The following is a 15,786-nucleotide window of genomic DNA, read 5'->3' as shown; positions in this document are numbered from 1 at the left end:
CCCCTGTATTGCATTATCATTTAAAATATGCCAAGAAGACAAGTAAAGCCAAGAACAAAAAAATCATTATGTAAATGTAACATTTAGGTGGATAAGGCTTTTACTTTGACTTCTATTTTCCCTTCCTTTTTATATATATCCGATTATATCTGATAACTGATAACTTCTACATACACACCTGTGCAGATTATAGACTCGGGTGGAGGGGTTACGGAATTTGATGTTCTTGCCATATTTAAAGCTGTAGTGCGGGGTTCTCAAACTCAACCTGGGGGCCACTGAGTGTCTAGTTTGGTCTGTAAATAAGGGCCAGTCTAGATTGGTCAGTTGGTGGCTGGTCATGTAAAAGAAAAGTCCAAAGGTTTTGAGAAAAATATATATCTAGAAATAATAATATGTTTTCATAATAATATTTATTCAACATTATATTTATTTTAAATCATATTTATGATGATATTTTACAAAATTTCGTACGTTAAAAAGTTGACAATATAAACATATTTATGATGTTAAAATGTGTCAATGAATTAAAAAAAACATACAAAAATAACTCATTTTAACTTGATATTAAGTGGCAGGCTACAACAACAACACTCTTTCTGTGTTTTTCAGCATAGCAGTTTTTTATCTTTTGTGTCTGTGGCGACATTCCCGCGCCGCACTTAGTGGAAAAATGGCATCACGCCTGAGCAGGTGAGGTAAAAGAATGACACGGCACAAGTAAAGCGAGATAGCTTCCTACCGGAGCACTCTGACTGTGAAGGTGTCGGGGACAGGGCAGAGCAAACTAGGTCATAGTGTAGACTGTCAGGGCACTGTTTTGGTAATTACTCAGAAATCCACAGGGGGGCGATACATGTCCTGTCATAGAGCTTTATTATGTACTAACTGAATCCCGACATTCCTTTTATCGAGACTGTTCACCTCTTCCAACAACTCATTTATCATTGACGACTCCGCTGCTCATTCATAAAGTCGACAGTGAGCTTTTACATCAGAAAAGTGTCAAAGATATCTGTCCCCTCTTGTACTCAGAGGTTAATAAATGTTAGTGTGATGTGTTCGTACAATAATTGTAGAGTGAGTCATTCTCTAAAGTGAATCCACTTTAATAAGGAAACCTTATGAACACCCACAATGCAGCCTGGTGTCCCGAGATCCTTAGATGCTTCGAGTCTGTCGCCTCCTGAACTAAAAAATGCCTTTGAGGTTGTGATTATTTTTCCATGATCTCTTCTGCACTTTGTCTTTGATTCCCATGAACTGAAGGAAAAACTGCCTTGAGAGAGCAGGGATATTTCACCAGAGTAAAATGTCACACATTCTGTATTTTTATGTTCTTTCATATAAGAAATAATGTGATAGTTCCATTTCAAAAGCAGAATTTAAAGGAATAGTTGAACATTTCCTGTCAGAGTCTTTTGCATGAGCAATAGGACAAATGACGTCACTCTCAATCATTGCTGATAAGTGAAAGCTTATATTGTTGAGAGTGATTAGTGAATGTGTTTTATTATGAATGTTTAAATTATTGCTACAAAATAAAATCAACTAATATGTTATGATGTTATATTACAGGACATTACCTATATCTATGCTGTAAACTGCAGTATTAATCTAATACTGCATTACAAAGTATCTATAATAATAATAATAATAATATTATCTAATATTTTCCTCCACCACTGAATTATGAGCGTCAAACTCCTTGGGGGTCCATTTATTTTGCAGACAGTCAAGTAAGCGTCAGTGTTGTAGTGAAATATGACTGAGTGACTGACAAAAATATCTCAACGAGAAACTATGGGATAACCCTCTCACTTTCACTGTAGATACACAAGATACATCATATGTGACAGGCAAATTAAAGTTTGTGTATTAACCACCATCTTCATAAAAAGATACAGGACAAAGTTGACCAGCCGGACCACACTGGCTCTCCTCACCCCCTGACAAATGCTCCATAACTACCCACACTCGTCTTCATCCTGCTATGCTAAAGTATTAACGCCAAGCAAGGCCTGTTTCTGAAACGACTCCCTCCTGCTTTGACTATGTATGGAAATTGTGAATTTTCTCTTGTACTGCCTCTCCTCGCCTCACCTCTGCTCCCGCATCACCCTACGTATCTTTTACTTCCTCAGGTCCTAAGCCAGCAGTGATGGCTACCATATGTCCATACCACATGTCCCAGGTATCCCAATAAAAAAGCACTTCCCTTTTTAGACATTAGGAAAACACAGGGTGGAACTTGGGGAGATATAAAATGGAGGTAGAATTTGGTCTGGCACCGAGCAGCTGTATGTGGGGATTGACCAGAAGAAGACAGTCACCGCAAATCCACTGCCACGTAATTAGAAGAAGGCGGAAGGACTTAGGACAAAGAGATTTTCCATTATCCACCCATCCACCCATCCGTCCATCCCACCTGTGCAAAACTCCTATTCCTGACTGCTTTTAATTCCTCCATCTGTTTTTCTCTCTTTCCTTTCTGTCTCTCCTTCTTTTTCAGCCATAACTTCTTTTGGCTCTCTTTCACACTATTCTCCACTGTATAAGTCATTTTTTTTTTATGTAATTCCCTTCCTGTTCTCTCTCTCTTTCTCCTACTTACACCCTTGGTGCCTCATCATCCAACATGCACGCACATAAAGTACACACACATGCATACAGAGGCATTCACACACTTCATTTCTTGAAATATTCATTTCCGTCTGTCTGTGATGTGCTCTCTGAAGTTTCCTGTTCCTAGCCCTCCCATTTCCCTGAGAACCGCCATGTAGGAAGTGGCGTCCTGGCACTCGACACTGAGATGGAAAGAGGGGGAATGAGCGAGTGGGACCTCCGCCATCAGCGTTACTGTCCATTTAATATTACTGGTTTTTGGATTCTGTTACAAAAATTGTTGTTGCAGTAGCCTTTTCCCAGACAATATCACCCACTTCACTGGACACTCCACACAACCCTGCTGTAATAAACTCAGAATATTACTCTATTTCACAGCTGGAAGTTTCTCAGAATTTCTATAATTCTTTTGACAGAAACAATTCCCGGGTTGTTACTCAGGAAGTTATAGCATGTTTTCCCCAACATAAGCCTGAGAACTTGAAACTGAATTGTACATTTCATTTAAGGCTGGAGAAATATCAACCTCTTTTGCATGGCAAGCCGAGGAATATTTGCTTTTTCTCTCTTGGCTACATTCTAAAGATTTACACACTGACACCCAGGGATTAAAAAACTGTCAGGAAGTTTGCGGCTTTGGAGGACCTACTAACTCTCGGCTGAGGAAACCTGATGGTCTGACACAGACGGTGAGCTGCAGAATGGTCAAAGAAGGGAAGCACGAAAGCAGAGGGACTGTGATGTCTGTGTAACATATTTGGCTGTGTATTTAGCTTCAAGGTCTGGTCCTGGTCATGCTACAGAGTAAACTGGGAATATTGTAGTGCTATAGCCACACTTATCCATGCGTGACCACACATGCTGTGCCCGTACAATCCTGTTGACAGAAATGTGCACACATGTTGAAACTGCATGTTTATCATCATAGGGATGTATGATTTAAGTTTGGACAGATTCAGATGAATACAAACCCACTGGAGTATGTAGCTGTGGTCAAACAGAATAAACAGGAGCTATCAGCAAACATTCCTGCTGCTGGGTTTAGTTGTCATTCAGTACAGACTGACTACAGGCTAGTAATATTCATATAAAAAGGATGCTGGTTTTAATTCAATGTAAGACCAATGGCTGATGTGGAGATTTAATCTGTTTAATCTGGAATAGAGACAAAATGGATGGGTCTTTTTTGTCTAAAAGTACAACAAACAAATGCATGTTATTGTTGATGACACACTGTGAACATTTTAAAAACATTTTAAAGACTCCAAATGGGGCAGTGACATAAGAATCGTAAAATTTTGAAGCCCGAGAATCACAATTAGGTCAGCGCCAATGTCACAGGCGTCACATGCAACTGGGCACCTGTTGGGCGCTACTACTATGTTCATTCATATGTGCTTTATCATCTATGAACACCATTTAAAAAATTTCATCAGTCATTTTATAGAAGAAGAGCTGAAACTAGGGTTTGAGACAAGTGACTCCTTATAATTCCAAAATAAATCAAGTGAGATGTAGGCTCATTTCCCCTCATACTTCCATTTGTTTTGCAACCAGTGGTGTCGCCCCCTGGTACTATTTCGCTACTTAAGGGTTGTCCTAAACTATGTTAAGGGTTGTCTATGTTCACTTTCTATTTTATGGTCTGTGGCTCAAACCCATTCCAAATATAAATTGGTCAGGTGATGCCAGGCTATAGCCTTTAATGACACGAAACCCCCAGGATTTGGGTTTGAGAGTTGACAGCTCAAGGCTGTTGCACAGGCTCGTGTTTGTGTCTGTGTATGTTTGTGTGATTCAGAAGGAAGAACAGATGCTATTGTAGCTTCAGGATTGGTTTTCTCATTCTGGCTACAAACTGACCCGTGATTTATTTTATTGTGCAGTTGCTTTGGCCAAAACAGACTGGAAGAAAGAGCAGGGGACAGATGGTTGGAGAGGTCGTTGGACAGGGGAAAGTGTCAATTGTTCAGTTGTGGTTTGGCAAGAGCCTGAGATGTCAACAGTTGGTTCAGGCTTAATATTTACCGCCGCATGTTACCAGTGTTATATGGGTATTATTCCAGTGTTTGACTGTGAATAAATGACTCACTTTGCAAGATATCTGCGAGTTAATGCATACAAAAAAGTTAAGATGTAAAAGATGGGAGATGGGAGTTATTATACTCTAAATTATAACTAAAAAATAAAACCAAATAACAGTTAAAACAACAACAAAAGCAAGCAGACGATAATGTTTCTTCTACATTATTGTGCATGTGACTTAAATTTGAATAATAAAACAAAAACTGAGGCCCACATATGACACAAACATTATAACCATGACATTTAAAAACAAACAAACATACTCAATCATCAAAATAATCAACGGGGAAAATGATCGTAGCCTACATCTGCAAGAACATCCATGTGACACATTCAAAGGAAAAGTACTGAATACATTAACGTAGAATCAAAGACAATGGTGTCAGGATAATATCATGTCATTACCTGTTGACTTTGTGGCAGAGATGATTCATTCAGCCCAAATTACAGGACTGCTACTGTTTCAAACATTTACTGACCTTCGATTGACATTTCAATTTGAATATAAACAGCAGTAGTTGCACACTGGCCAGACAGTGATTTTCATGTGTAATTGTGTGTGATTTATATAATATACTCACACTTCCTCCTGCTAGGGTCAGCCTGCTCTGAGATTACATGTAGAGTAAACCCTCCTGACCTTCACTTTCTGAACAGCTTCCCATTATTTCAAATGGAGTGTGAAGGATGTTTATGTGACATGTTTTTGGTGTTTTCATGCTGTGACCAAACCACAGCTGGGATGTCTCTCTTCCTGTCCCTCTCTCTTTCACAATAAAACTTCATACTATTTCATATTTTGTTATGGCTTTTGTAATGATTTTCATTCAACTTTATTGCCAGCATCTTAGAACAAGTAAAACCTGGACACCTGCTGGAGTGCTCATTATTATTACAACAGGCTTTGTTGATGGAAATGCTCCATGGCCTCTTGGCTGCCTTCCCTTCTCTTCCTTCCTACTAGCAGTTGCAAATCTGGCAAATATGAGGTTCATAGCATCCTTACATAATTACACACACACACACACACACCACACACACACCTGATCTTGACTCACACCAGGTTTTGGGAATCTTCGGGGTCATGTGGCATGTGTCAGTACACACTTCCAGTAAACCAGTGATCCCGGCTGCACATCTGGCTGATGTTGAAATTGTCTGCAAAAGCTGGATTTTGCATTAAAGTGAATTTTGTGCTTCAGTGCAGCCAGAAAAGGGCTCAACATGAAAAAAACAGGGAAGAGGAAAACACAACTGTTAAAGAAATGAGAGCAGGCCATGAAGAATATTGTGTTTCAACAACAACATTATTTTTAGAGCGGTGGGCTAAACACTGCTCCCGTGGTTACCATTGTTATGCACGACCAGGAAGAACTTTTCCCACTCTAAATTCTTTTTGTAAGAAAACAATATTTTCAAAATTGTTTGAGACCTCCATTAAGTTCCGACCCTGGTACTCGGGAGCTTGAACCTTATTCTTATTCTTTGTACACAGCCTCAGCAGGCGGGAAATTCAATGACTGAAAGGCCTTACAGTTCAGACAGTCACCTGCTTTAACCAAGTGAATTTACGAAACATCTTCGAGTAATAGCGATTAAATAATAATGTATGTTTCTTCATCACATTTTTGGATATAATGTTGTGAAAAAGTCCAACACTGAGTTACAGCCCAAAGTGCTGTCCTGTGAAAATTCACTTGTGGGTCCTTTTATGTTTTCTTAAGCACCACATACAGAGATTCAAAGGGATAGACATCAAAAAGTGTTTGTTTGGGTGTGTCAGAGAAGGTTTGTTGAGATGTCACACACTTCATTTAAGAGTATATTAAGCTCAAATTTGAGGTTTGAAATGGACATTCCTATGGTCCCTTGGGAGTCCCAGGTCATCTCTACAGTTTCAGATGGATAATTGAGTCTCCCCCAGCCCACCAGTGAAGATTAGAGGGTATATATGAGTGCTTTGTCTTCATACTGTTCCCACCCTTCCTCCCTTTGGAGTTACTGCTGTTGGAAAGCTGAAACACATAGCTAGAGGGGAAAGGAATGGAAGAAAACCTTTTTCCCCCGAAAACCAGCCAATGGTTCTTCCCAATGGGTGCATAATGGTGATATGAACCTCGTTAGGGGGGCACGCTGTCCCTTACGACCTGCTCGCAGGGATGGATAGTCTGGAAGAGGGTGTTAATGTAACACACATTATCAAGCCTTAAAAAAGACGAACCCTCGGGGAGGGTGAACGAGAGTGTTGATGTTGCAGCTCCTCAATGAGCACATGTGAGCTGCTGAAACCAGTGATTCACTCATGAATACACTCTAATTCATGTGTGAGAATCACTTCCACTGTTTTCCTACTACTGCCCCTGATATAACATATGTGTATGTAGTAATAAACATTATTCTGTCAAGTCTAATGTATAATAGTCAGTTCATTGACTGGTACAAAATGTCCAAGCACAGTACAAGTACAAACTGATAATGTACTAAAACAGTTTTCCCCAAGAACTAGAACTATTATAACCTTTTTTGTTTTTTACCGAGTAAACTTTTAAAATTGGCACCTGTAAATGCACGTACACCTCGAAGTGAAGTACTTCACTTGTCAGTTTCTCTCACAACAGAACCTTGTGAGTAAAAACTAAAAAAATATTTATGGAAAACTTACTAAAAGGTGAGCAGACACACTGGGGACAATGGAACGGTGAAGAGCAGGGGAGGGGGAGGAGGAGGGGAGGAGGAGTGAAGAAAATCGTGAGATCAGGCCCAAGTCTGTGGGGAAGCAGCAGCCTGGGCTGGACAAGTTCGCAGATGTTTTAAAGTGCTAATCTAATCTTTATGCCAGGCCTTCCACCCCTCCTCTCCCCTTCTCTTTCCCCTCTCTCTGTCTCACTTTTTCTTCTTTTCCTTTTTGTCCAAAAAGGGGACACACGACTGGAAAGGCTTCAGCTTGTGTTAATGCATCTCAGGAGCAGCATGTACTGCTGCTGCTCATTGATTGGTCCTTGTTATACATGCGTCCGTTATCGGCTCCGCTTTAAGACACGTGCAGTTGCAATGAAGGAGGCTGGACCTGAGTTTATTGTACACACGTATAATGAAAAATGACCTTGCACATCATAGGGAAGGATGAAAGGGAGGTAAAGAAGCAGGAGGGGAAGTTTGTCTTTTCTGTTTAAAAAATATCACCCATGGCGCTCATTCATCAAGTTCAATGACCTTTCCTATTTTACACACTTATTGGTTCACAGACCAAGTGTGTTGCATTATGGGTCTGATGCAGCATGACGTTGACCTCTCATGAGTGTGAAAACAATACATTTTACATTTTAGGCCCCTCTTTGAGTTTTAACCACAGACTGTATATAAAAAGCTGAGAAGCCTTGACAATTGTGATTTGCACCATGTCAGTTTTTGCATGGAAGTTAACAAACGTTACCTACAACCACCTATAAGCTGTCAATTCAATACGCCGTCCACTCGTGTCCAATCCAGCTTTATTTGTGAAGCACTATAAAACAACCACAGCGGACCAAAGTGCTGTACAGAATAATATATCAAAGACACAATAAATAAAAGGCATAGAAGCTCAGGTGAGGCGATAACATTCATCTAAAGCAACTCAAATAAATTAAAAGACAGAAATGTGGATAAAAACCACGATGAAAACAATGTTGTGCTTAATCACCTACTCTCCTCTAAATGGGAGCATTGACATTGTGTACTAAGGAGGTTTTTCCAGAGTCGCCCCCTTACTGCTACCCTAACTGCTACTTCCATCCTACTTCCTTAGGCTTGACTTTTTCAGTTTTTACATACTGTCTGTTTTTAACTGACTTCCCTTTTCACCCTGCTCCCTCCTTGCCCATCAGGAGGGAAACTGTGTCATCTCCCTCTGATTCAGCGGATGTACTTGCACAGTTAGTCTCACTCTGATGATTTTTTTTTTTTTCAGTAAACCCCCGGTTTCAGCCTCTCTCTCCTGGCACACTGGGATGAGAAACAAACAAGCTGCTGCCAGAAAAATCCCCCCCGGTAAAAAAGATTAAAAACCTGGAAGTCTAAGCAGAGATTAGAGCTACATGTGTATGTTTAAGCGCCACATCTTCACTGCGTTTTCTTTCGTCTTGAGGTGATTTTTTTGGACCCAGTGTTTATTTCCTGTGTTGTTCTGTGTCGGGGCATTCTTACCACTGACCCCCACTTGCTGACCACATGGTGCATCGAATGTGCAGTCATAAAATACACCATGATGAGTCCGACCTGGCAACCCTCACTGAACCTCCAGTCACTCACATCCCTCTGTAGCACTCGCCCCTTCACTCCTGCCCTTCACTCTCCCTTTTCCTGTGTGTGCGCGCTGCTAAACATCTGGAGAAGAGTGATAGTCTCCAAACAAACAGACCAACAGCTGTCCACCAGCTCCTGCGTTTCCCCTCGCCATCTCTCTCTTCCTTCATCACTTGATTCCTCCTCCTTCTATCTGTCTCCCCTTTGCTTCGCGGGCTACAGTTTCTGTTTCAGTCATCCTGTCCCCACTTTTGGCTCATCAGCGGTGACACATCAGTGATAGATATGTTTACAATGCTGAAACCCTGCTGGCATCACCCTTTTCATCTGAGTGACTGACTACTCCAAAATGTACGTAGCTTTCTGGGCCTTTGACACTGCAGATACTTAGTAGGTAGATAGGGATAAATCCCATTATTACAACTTGAATCTAGATTATTTTTGTTTGTTTTGTATATCCTTTCATTCAGCCTTATAGGAACACTGTACAAACTAACTGCTAAGAGCTCAGAATATGCCACCATTGTTAACGTTTAAACATACAGTATATACAGAGGTTATAAGAATGTGCAATATAGAGTGTCTTATATCATTTATACCCTTTTTTCAGCACAACCTAGGCAACCTTGGGAAATTTGGAAATACGTCACAGTTCATAGATCACTTGGCTCGTTTTTTTATGAACAAAAAGGAGAGAAAAACGGTCTATTTTTGTGACTTCTGCACAATTATTGCTACTTAACTAAAAATGTGAAATAAACTGAATCACATTTTAAAGCCTAAATATGTGACCTTTAAACACACACCCAGGATGTCCATATAAGGAGTTGTGGGTTATTCCCACGACAATTTACCATGGGTGCGCCTGCGGCACAGATCTATGCCACGTAAGCACGAAGGGTTAAAAACAACAGACAAACAAAAAACCCAAAACAATCCCCCCCATCCCACACCAGTGGTTTGAATTGTGACATCAAAATTAAACTTACAATATGTCCTCCCTCTGTTTCCCCGAGTGCATGCTTCTCAAGCAAATGAGAGGAGTTGAGAGACGGCAGGAATAGCAGAAAGTAGGAAAGAATGAATGCAATTTCCATTCAAACCGAGACAGCATCTGAACTGTGCAACACCTATCAAAACACAAATTTCCATCGCTGAGCAGCGAGGAAATATGAGGAGGTAAGATGGAGATTGGACAAGACATAAATGAAGACGTGGACAGGTGACAGAAAAGCAATAAAACCAGCAGATTTACAGGTTACATGGACCGCTGTGGATTCTTTCACTGGTATTACTCAAGATGTTATCAGGTGCTTTAGTCACAAGGGATGAATCTGGGGCAACCACTCGATCCCAACATTAAACACACAAGCACACAGAGTTGCAGAAAGAGAGACATAGAGGTCGTTCAGTTTTCCCCGGTCAGTATTTTGGGTCATGAAATGCCTTGGTGGTTTGAAGTGCTGCACCTGCCTCATTCTGTGATCCAGAGGTCCAGTGTCGCTCGCTTAGTTTCAGCACGAGTCTGTCTTTGGAACTCAGAGGGTGAAATGTAAAACCCTCCCTCTCTGTTTTATGTGTTCCAGACTGAAACCACCAACTCAGCAGCAGCAGCAGCAGCAGCAGCAGCACGCAACTGGTGGATGCATCTACATCTGCTGCAGCGATTTGGGACGCAATCATTTTATTGTGTGACACACTATATGTATCAAACAGCAATTTAGTGTACTTAAGGGGTTAGCATGATTGAAAACAGTTTCTGATGTCCAAAAGGGAATCTTTTGCAGCCATTCAGGGTCTGTGACCTCAGTAGTATAAGTGATGTCCCGGTTCTTCTGCTGCTGGTGTATCACTGTCATCTTAGATTTTATTTATCATAAGAGTTTTAAAAACCGGCAGGCACGTACTGTTTGTAGTTGTGCCTCTTTGCCAAATCCACAAATTTTCAAAAATAGAACTGATGTCAGGAAAATATGGAAAACGATTTGGGGAAAAAAAGAAAAAAGAAAAACATTGATGATTTGTAGTGAAGTAATAACCAAATTATAGCCTATAACCTTTTAGTGTTTTTGAGCATAAATTAATTTAACTGGAAAAGTAAAGTCTGATTCCATCTCTGGTAGAAATTCAGACAGGTATCGTTAAAACTTTTCAAGGGTGCAGTGGGTGGGCTGCACAGCTGACCTAGCAGTTAGTCCAGCGGTCTGAAAAGGAGGAGGGAGCACAGTTGCTTCAACTGTTGTTGATAATATATGATAGTAAATACTGTAACTGGGACATGCTCCAAAGTTCAACTGGAGCTCTGTTTGCTGACACACTTTAAAGTCATGACTATCAAGAGCAGGTTTTTTTCAGTCTCTTTAAATCTTTCAATATATGGTCCTTTGATGAAAAAACAAGGTAGAGGCCAGTGTGCAACGGAGGGAGAAGAAAACTCTCACTGACTACACGGATGCTTCCAGTCACAAAGCTCAAAACACTTGCATGTGAGCTTTTAACAATGCTTTCATCAGCTGCTGTTAGAATTAATTCTAGTTTTGAATTATTTTCCTGAATTATTGCTGCACGAACAGTTGGCCATATCATCCACTTGTTATCCACTTCCCTACAGTATAGCTCATAATCCAACGACAACAACCGACAACTGACTCCAAGTCCAACACAAAGTCATCGTGAAGCCCGTCAATCGCATTTGATCTAATGTTGTCAGACTTGTCCTCAGGGATGAATCATAGTGAGCAGCTGCCTCAATGGACTGGTGGATCATTAAAACAATCACTGAATTTGAATTACCCCTGCCAGTGACTTTATTGGCCCTCTGTTTGGCAGTCATTCGGGGTGTTACTGAGCTCATGTTGTGACTGCTCCAGTGGATCAGATCAGGGCAGCAGTAGATCGTGGGCTCATTGTTCCGTATTGTGCAGCTAAACCCAATGAAAACACTACAGAACCAGATAGTGACGGACTGTTCCTTGGGTCACCTCAACAGAGGCTGCTATTTTGGACCACCATGTTTTTACAGTTGCCCAGAACATGCAAACTAAATATCTGTTGGGTTTCGATGTTAAGTGCTACATACAGTAGAGTATTCCACTGTGAAAGAATGGTAATGGGGAGAGATACTCAGCTGCAACATGCAATTTCACCGACATGAATGTTAATAAATTGTGCACACTCTGCCTTTAACTCAAGCAAGGACAATGCCCTGGATCTATATCATGTTTGTTTTCTTTGAACTACAACAAAGGGATAATTGGCAGGTAATCATACATTACACCACAATATAGAAACTGAACTTGAAATGAACAAATTAAAAACTGATTCTTCCTGTATGACATAACTCAGAATAACTCAGAATACAGAATAACAAATATCTCTCAAAGAGTGTGAAGAACTCTCTGTAATGCGAGGCACTTGAACTCCCTCCCTCTTTTCCTTTCACTTATCTGGGGTATATATTGCAGATAAATCCAGACACCTGGTGAGCAGTGTGGCCACGGGTCAGTGAAGTGCAGTCCCAGGGTAATTGTCCATAGCTCCTCTGCATTATTTATGGACTGGGGGGGGGAACTGTTCTTGTCTGGGTCAAGGCCACTGCTACCCAGCCTCAAACATACTCCACACCTGACAAGATAAGCTTAGCCATATCCTGTGTTTGTGCTCCGCAGCGTCATCTGTAAGAATTCAAGACCACGAGTGCCTGTGAGAGAAAAGAAGACCAAATGTGTTTCAGGCATCGATAGGAGACAGAGGCAGCATACGGCCTTGACAAAGGGAAAAGGTCAATGCGTGATGCGGTAGCTGTCTCTCCTTGTTCCACTGCACAATATATGGACGAAACACAAGGAAATAATAAGTATGCGAAAGCTGCCTTTGAGCCAACAACTGTCATCTTAAAGATATTGTGCATAACAACTGAACTCAACAACCTCTACAGATGTTTAGAGCCCGTGATGTTGGTTACTCTTATTTTCCCCCATTCAAAATGGCTTGAACATTGTAAATACTGATTCTTTATCAGTAAATGTATCTCTGAAAACTGTCAGATTTTGCAATGCTTGAGTTTACAACAACTATCGTACCAGTAAAACGGTGGGATTACACTTGGAGACACACTCGCTTTCTCCTCACGTCTCCCCCTATGTATTGGGACACTATGTGGTTATTGTAATTAAGTTTGTTGTACCTTTTAACATGCAGTTGCTCATGTACCACTGCAACTTTTTTCTAAATAAACCTTTTTGTTTTCCTTCCTTTTAAATTGTTAAACCAGTATTTTAACATGCAGTAAATTGTAAATAACTGTCAGATATTGGTTAGTTATTCTGGTGGGAAAATGGGCAAAAGCACTTAATAACAGGACATTCTCCGTTGCGTTTGTGGTTAAAAGGAGAAAAAAAAAAAAGTCCAGATTGACGTTTTAAGGGTTAGGTGTTAAAGGGTTAAATTAGACGCTTTAGAATATAATTACATTGTCAGGGATAATGCTGTTAAAAAACAGCAGTGGAACTCTTTGTGGCTTTGCACTGGAGCCCCCAGTGGATCTCATCATCAACTACATCAACTGATGTATATCTGTTTTGGATCAACAGTAGATCTCAAACTAAACTAAAACATGAACCTGGGAAACAGAGCGTGTGGAGTTGAGAGTCATGTAATGATCGTTTGTATGGAGCAGACACTTGTTGGGTTCTGATAATCCGTCTCATGTTGGACTTCCTTCAGTCTGACGGAGAGAAAGGATGGACAGGTAATTGACCCACAGGCTGAAATGAAGGTGATGATTTAAAAAAGAGGATGCTGAAGGATGAGAGAGAGATAGAGGGGTCAAGAATGGTGGGAAAAAAATGTGGTTGCGTCTGGGTGATGGAGGAAAAGGGTCAGAGGTTATTGCTCAGCTGCTAAGTGAACTGCAATGTGTTACAGCCGCTGAGATCAAATGTGCTGGTGCTGAACCAGGAGAGGCACAGGATTTACAACACATCTGACGTGCACATCTTTTATCTACCTCTTTCAGACTTTCTTGTTTTGAAAGAGGTAGACGCCACACACACACACGCACATTCCTACCATACAAACTATCAGACTATGCCGATTAGTCCAAGAAGCACTAAATTTTTATTGAACGTCTTCTTTCATAATGTGACTGCAAAGATGTTTTTGTGATTTTCTCGTACTATTTGTCAGGAGGAAACGTTGATAGATGGACTCTCGCTTTGGGACAGGAAAACACACAAAAGCATTTTGATTTCTGCCTAAAACATAAACATAACCTACAGCCTGCAAGGGCAGGTGGGCTGAAATAAATAATCTTTCACTAACATTCTGCTCTCCATAGTTATACCAGTTGTAGTTTTATATAATCTGGAGGTATGGAGGTGTTACAGCACCACTTCACCCTACACCAGTGGAAGTGCTTCTTTGTAGGATGTTAGTGGATCATTAATAGGGCTGGATATTGAACTTCAATACCCTTTGTGGCATCAACTGGGTATCAAACCTTCATTTGTATCACCTATTATTAAAAAAATCATTTGATGTGAACAGTAAGTAAACTAAGTTTGGTAAGTAAGGAGTTAATCAGTGTATTGTAACTTCTTTTGATGCTACCGTGTTTGTTTAATTCACATTCTGCTACAGAGTTGGATTAAATGTGACCTGTTTTTATTTTTTATTTTTTATTCATACATTTATTCAATAAATTTTCTTTTTGCAGATCTTTTTTGTTATAATTGACTGAAACACAGTGAAGAGAAGTGTAGGCCTTTTACTTTGACGTCGATTTCATGGTCAATTTTATTTTACAAGGAACTCTTTTGTTGTAGGATTGTGACTTATATCTCAGAGCAGCTGTCGGATGATCAAAAACACATTTATCTCTGTAAATCAGTAAAAAACCAGTATATTCTTTGGGTGGAGTGGCCCTTTCATAAAGTAGGTGTTAACACTGTATTGAACATTTGTAATCAATAGCCAGTCCTAGTTATGTACCTCATGCAAACAATTAACACTTTGCTTTTGGTGTGAAAACAGATTAAAACTGGCCTTCACTCACCTGTGAGCTGCAGTGAGCTGATTCATCTGGTGGAGGCTGAGCGAACAGGATCTTCCTCTCACACATGCAGGAATGTGGAGGCGAAAGACGCTGCTGCTGTGTTTGCTTGACTTTTGCATTCGCCACAAAAAAAAAAAAAAATCTGAATGGCAGTGGAATGACTGCTCATCTCTGGCAATGTCTCCATGAGATATCTGGGATCAGGAAGCATGTGTGCACTGCTCATGGGCGTTACAGGGAGGCGATACAGTGGGGTTTTTTTGTCAGGGAGGATGTGCGGTGACGAGAGGACATTTCCTCTTGCATTTAAACCTTGATCTCAGACTCACAGCTGTATTGGTGTGAATTAGAAGTCACTTCCTAAGCTAAACTATCATTTTGTGTAAAAGTCTCTGTGCTATGGCTTCCCGCTTTTCCTCCAAAAATTCATTATTGGCTGAAGAAAAATATAAACATATGAGGCCTGTGTTTCATGCGGTGGCTCCAAGAAAAATCATCCCTAAAAAGAAGGAAATGTGAAGAAAAACACAGTCGGTGCTGTTTGCTTTGTTTATTAGAGGTATACTGTCAAACATTTTTACAAGCTTTTGCTTAAATGTTTCCATTTAGAGAGAAAAATGCAACACTGAAAAACAATTACTAAAGCTCAGCAGAGAACACGTTTAAAGGCCCTGTTTGAAAGGCACTGAAGTCCAAGTTTCAACACATGCAGACACAACTAAGAAAGACACCTGTTG

This window comes from Solea senegalensis, linkage group LG8 (genome assembly GCF_019176455.1).
Source record: "Solea senegalensis isolate Sse05_10M linkage group LG8, IFAPA_SoseM_1, whole genome shotgun sequence".
In the NCBI taxonomy this organism is placed as follows: Eukaryota; Metazoa; Chordata; class Actinopteri; order Pleuronectiformes; family Soleidae; genus Solea; species Solea senegalensis.
The sequence above is the reverse complement of the archived record's forward strand: the minus strand, read 5'-3'. Positions refer to the sequence as shown.